The sequence below is a fragment of the Cherax quadricarinatus genome, chromosome 44 (genome assembly GCF_038502225.1).
Source record: "Cherax quadricarinatus isolate ZL_2023a chromosome 44, ASM3850222v1, whole genome shotgun sequence".
NCBI lineage: Eukaryota > Metazoa > Arthropoda > Malacostraca > Decapoda > Parastacidae > Cherax > Cherax quadricarinatus.
The window spans coordinates 1513523-1519710 of record NC_091335.1 but is presented as its reverse complement, the minus strand read 5'-3'; positions in this window follow the sequence as shown (position 1 = coordinate 1519710).

Genomic DNA, 6188 nt, shown 5'->3' with positions numbered 1-6188 from the left:
CACTTCTCCCTCACTACACCAACACTTCTCCCTCACTACACCAACACTTCTCCATCACTACAACACTTCTCCCTCGCTACACCAAAACTTCTCCATCACTACAACACTTCTCCCTCGCTACACCAACACTTCTACCTCACTACAACACTTCTCCCTCACTACAACACTTCTCTCTACACCAACACTTCTCCCTCGCTACACCAACACTTCTCCCTCACTACACCAACACTTCTCCCTTACTACGCCAACACTTCTCTCTTGCTACACCAACACTTCTCCCTCACTACACCAACACTTCTCTCTCGCTACACCAACACTTCTCGCTCACTACACCAACACTTCTCGCTCACTACACCAACACTTCTCCCTCGCTACACCAACACTTCTCCCTCACTACACCAACACTTCTCCCTCGCTACACCAACACTTCTCCCTTGCTACACCAACACTTCTCCCTCGCTACACCAACACTTCTCCCTCGCTACACCAACACTTCTCCCTCACTACACCAACACTTCTCCCTCGCCACGCCAACACTTCTCCCTCACTGCACCAACACTTCTCCCTCGCTGCACCAACACTTCTCCCTCGCTACACCAACACTTCTCCCTCGCTGCACCAACACTTCTCCCTCGCTACACCAACACTTCTCCCTCGCTGCACCAACACTTCTCCCTCGCTGCACCAACACTTCTCCCTCGCTACACCAACACTTCTCCCTCGCTGCACCAACACTTCTCCCTCGCTACACCAACACTTCTCCCTCGCTGCACCAACACTTCTCCCTCGCTGCACCAACACTTCTCCCTCACTACACCAACACTTCTCCCTCGCTACACCAGCACTCCCTCGCTACACCAACACTTCTCCCTCACTACACCAACACTTCTCCCTCGCTACACCAACACTTCTCCCTCACTACACCAACACTTCTCCCTCACTACACCAACACTTCTCCCTCGCTACACCAGCACTCCCTCGCTACGCCAACACTTCTCCCTCACTACACCAACACTTCTCCCTCACTACACCAACACTTCTCCCTCGCTACACCAGCACTCCCTCGCTACACCAACACTTCTCCCTCACTACACCAACACTTCTCCCTCGCTACACCAACACTTCTCCCTCACTACACCAACACTTCTCCCTTGCTACACCAACACTTCTCCCTCGCTACACCAACACTTCTCCCTCACTACACTAACACTTCTCCCTCACTACACCAACACTTCTCCCTCGTTACACCAGCACTCACTCGCTACACCAACACTTCTCCCTCGCTACACCAACACTTCTCCCTCACTACACCAACACTTCTCCCTCACTACACCAACACTTCTCCCTCGCTACACCAACACTTCTCCCTCACTACACCAACACTTCTTCCTCACTACACCAACACTTCTTCCTCACTACACCAACACTTCTCCCTCGCTACACCAGCACTCTCCCTCACTACACCAACACTTCTCCCTCACTACACCAACACTTCTCCCTCGCTACACCAGCACTCCCTCGCTACGCCAACACTTCTCCCTCACTACACCAACACTTCTCCCTCGCTACACCAGCACTCCCTCGCTACACCAACACTTCTCCCTCACTACACCAACACTTCTCCCTCGCTACACCAACACTTCTCCCTCACTACACCAACACTTCTCCCTTGCTACACCAACACTTCTCCCTCGCTACACCAACACTTCTCCCTCACTACACTAACACTTCTCCCTCACTACACCAACACTTCTCCCTCGTTACACCAGCACTCACTCGCTACACCAACACTTCTCCCTCGCTACACCAACACTTCTCCCTCACTACACCAACACTTCTCCCTCACTACACCAACACTTCTCCCTCGCTACACCAACACTTCTCCCTCACTACACCAACACTTCTTCCTCACTACACCAACACTTCTTCCTCACTACACCAACACTTCTCCCTCGCTACACCAGCACTCCCTCGCTACACCAACACTTCTCCCTCGCCACGCCAACACTTCTCCCTCACTGCACCAACACTTCTCCCTCGCTGCACCAACACTTCTCCCTCGCTACACCAACACTTCTCCCTCGCTGCACCAACACTTCTCCCTCGCTACACCAACACTTCTCCCTCGCTGCACCAACACTTCTCCCTCGCTACACCAACACTTCTCCCTCGCTGCACCAACACTTCTCCCTCGCTACACCAACACTTCTCCCTCGCTACACCAACACTTCTCCCTCACTGCACCAACACTTCTCCCTCGCTACACCAACACTTCTCCCTCGCTACACCAACACTTCTCCCTCGCTACACCAACACTTCTCTCTTGCTACACCAACACTTCTCCCTCGCTACACCAACACTTCTCCCTCGCTACACCAACACTTCTCCCTCACTACACCAACACTTCTCCCTCGCTACATCAACACTTCTCGCTCACTACACCAACACTTCTCCCTCGCTACACCAACACTTCTCCCTCACTACACCAACACTTCTCCCTCGCTACACCAACACTTCTCCCTTGCTACACCAACACTTCTCCCTCGCTACACCAACACTTCTCCCTCACTACACCAACACTTCTCCCTCACTACACCAACACTTCTCCCTCGCTACACCAGCACTCCCTCGCTACACAAACACTTCTCCCTCGCTACACCAACACTTCTCCCTCACTACACCAACACTTCTCCCTCACTACACCAACACTTCTCCCTCGCTGCACCAACACTTCTCCCTCGCTACACCAACACTTCTCCCTCGCTACACCAACACTTCTCCCTCGCTACACCAAAACTTCTCCCTCGCTACACCAACACTTCTCCCTCACTACACCAACACTTCTCCCTCGATACACCAACACTTCTCCCTCACTACACCAACACTTCTCCCTCGGTACACCAACACTTCTCCCTCGCTACACCAACACTTCTCTCTCACTACTCCAACACCTCTCTCACTACTCCAACACTTCTCCCTCACAACACCATTTCATCACTATACAAGTTAAGAATTAAAAAAAAATAACTTCTTAGTTTAATATACACGTATATATTAATCTAGGATAACCCAATAACAGACTTCTTTTCAATTATAATCATATTACTATAATCCTAACCAAGCGCTAAACCGTAAGGGTCCTACAGCTTTGCAGACATATGAATATATATTCTCCTGACCTGGCTGGCTACCTACTGAAGGTGATACAATGTTGTCAACACTCGCCCAAACACTATATTGTTTTGGTTACTCTTATCAGATGTCAAGCTGGATGTTACCTTTCTCTACATCTCCCTCCTACAACTATATTTCTCTTTCTTGGATGTCTCTAGTTTTATTATCATCCCCGCCAGAGAAGTGAAGTGAGGGAGAGGCGGGGCATGTGAGGGGAAGCACTGAAGTGAGGGAGAGGCGAGACATGTGAGGGGAAGCACTGAAGTGAGGGAGAGGCGAGGCATGAGGGGAAGCATTGAAGTGAGGGAGAGGCGAGGCATGTGAGGGGAAGCACTGAAGTGAGGGAGAGGCGAGACATGAGGGGAAGCATTGAAGTGAGGGAGAGGCGAGGCATGTGAGGGGAAACACTGAAGTGAGGGAGAGGCGAGGCATGAGGGGAAGCATTGAAGTGAGGGAGAGGCGAGGCATGAGGGGAAACATTGAAGTGAGGGAGAGGCGAGGCATGTGAGGGGAAGCACTGAAGTGAGGGAGAGGCGAGGCATGTGAGGGGAAGCACTGAAGTGAGGGAGAGGCGAGACATGTGAGGGGAAGCACTGAAATAAAGGAGAGGCGAGGCATGTGAGGGGAAGCATTGAAGTGAGGGAGAGGCGAGACATGTGAGGGGAAGCACTGAAGTGAGGGAGAGGCGAGGCATGTGAGGGGAAGCATTGAACTGAGGGAGAGGCGTGGCATGTGAGGGGAAGCATCGAAGTGAGGGATAGTATACCTTAGATAGGGATGGGGCCTGAAATAAGATAACAGCTTTTAGCCTGTAAAGTTGATGTGTAAAAGAAAAAAAAACCTTCATGTGAGGAAGGAACATAGGTTGGCGAGTGTGACTGTCTGGTGTGCCAAGACTTTCTTAAAGATGACACGTATGTTGACACCCGACACCACCAGTGTACACTCTCCTCTCTCTTATACACTGTGACTCGACCCCTGCAAACACATATTGGTGAGTCCAAACACACACACGCGCGCGCGCCGAACAATCTAGAGTAAAGCAGTGGAGGCAGGATCCATAGACTTTCAAAAGAGGTACGATAAAGCTCTTGGAGCAAAGAAAGGGTGTGGACCTGGTAGCGACTAGCGAAAAGGCGGGGCCAGGAGTTGTGAATCGACCAATGCAACCACATGTAAGTGAGTACCCACGCACGCACACACACACGTGCACCCATGTTGACACTAGACACTTACTTTTTTTACACTCCTAAACAAAACCATTTCCCTTGCACAGTACTCTTGTCACATGCATAAACGTGTGCATACATGTGGTGTGTGCACGTGCGTGTTCACACACGCACGTTTGTGTGAGCGTGCACACAAAGAACACTCAAGTGGTTGGAGTTAGTGAAATACAAACCCACACTTCATTTTCTATTGCAGGTCAGATATCTCATGATTTATAATGACGCGCTCTATACCGTGATTCTTACCTCACACACAGGGTGGTCAGGAAATGGCATGACTTTGATTATACATAATTTTAAGAAAAGGTATGCTAGGACACACGAGGCTTGGAGGGAGTTACTCATTATGCATGAAATTAAGATGCAAAGTCAAGAGTTATAAAAATTTACCTTGAAGCTACAAACTGGCGACTTCACACCCTAATACACTTGACCAAGAGCTAGGGGTCACCCTGTGAACCTGCAAACTTAGATGCAGAATTACACAAAAGCAGCCATTAAAGGATAATGGAATTAAAGTCGATAATGTCAGATACTGTAATAAAAAAATGTTTAAAGATAAAGTTGCCTTCATGAATGTGTAAGATAAAATCTTATGGATATTTGATAAGAGATCTTGAGGTACAGTAATTATAAACAAGTCATCGACAACCACAAGGCCTATATGCAGTATGTATTATATTGTTTGATCCAAGGGAAGGGTAACTCGAAAAGCTTGAATGAGGAACATATCATGTAAACTCAAGACTTGACTCATTTTTTAAATAATAATAAAAAAACATTTATTTTTTTACTCACTGGCCATCTCAGCAGAGCAGAGACACCTCAAAGAAAACAATCATCAACGTCAACTCAATTGTTGCCTTTCCAAAAGTGTGCTGACATCACAATCAGATTACCCCTCCAACTACATTCCCACCCCTTCTTCAGAGTGCAGGCACTGCCCTTCCCACCTCCAGGACTCAAGTCTGGCTGACCAGTTTCCATGAATCCATTCATAGAAGTTACCTTACTCCAGCAGGATGCCAATTAAAAACCACTCGTTTCCCTTCACTCGTGTCCAACAATCTCTCACAAGCCTGCTGAATACTTAAGCCCCTAAAACTCAAAAGCCTTTTGTACCCCCTCCCTCGAACCATTCCTAGGATGTCCCCTTTCCCTTCTACCTCAAATTTATCCACCCTCCTCTTCAACCTATTCATCATCAAATGCCCAAACCACCTAACCAACCCCTTAGCCCTCTGAATTATGCCCTTGGCAACCCACACCATCCTTTAATTTCTACACTTTACTTCCTCTGAATATTATTATTATAATCAAGGGGGAAGCGCTAAACCCGGAGGATTATACAGTTCCTCTGCATAATTTTCACACCACATTACTCAAACATGACATTAATTGCATCTAGCCTCATTGCAACATTCAAGACCCATAAAAAAAAAAGTTGGTACCACTGTACTTTCATATATCACCTTGCTTCTCTTTGTATTTTACTCAACACACCACCTATATTTTCTCTCCCCTCATCAGTCTTAGAACCATTTGCTGACATGTCCAGACCAAAATATCTAAACACATCTACTTCCTTTATTATAATAAAAAAAGAAGTGCTAAACCTACAAGGGCCATATACAGCACTCTTTACTTCCTTTAATCTTCCATTGCTCTATGTTCACTTTTAATTTTCTTTTACATGCCCTCCTAAATTCATTCACCCTTTCAAACTTAAATTCAGGATCTCTCACAATACGTTGCATCAGCTAAGAGAAACTGTTACAACTCACT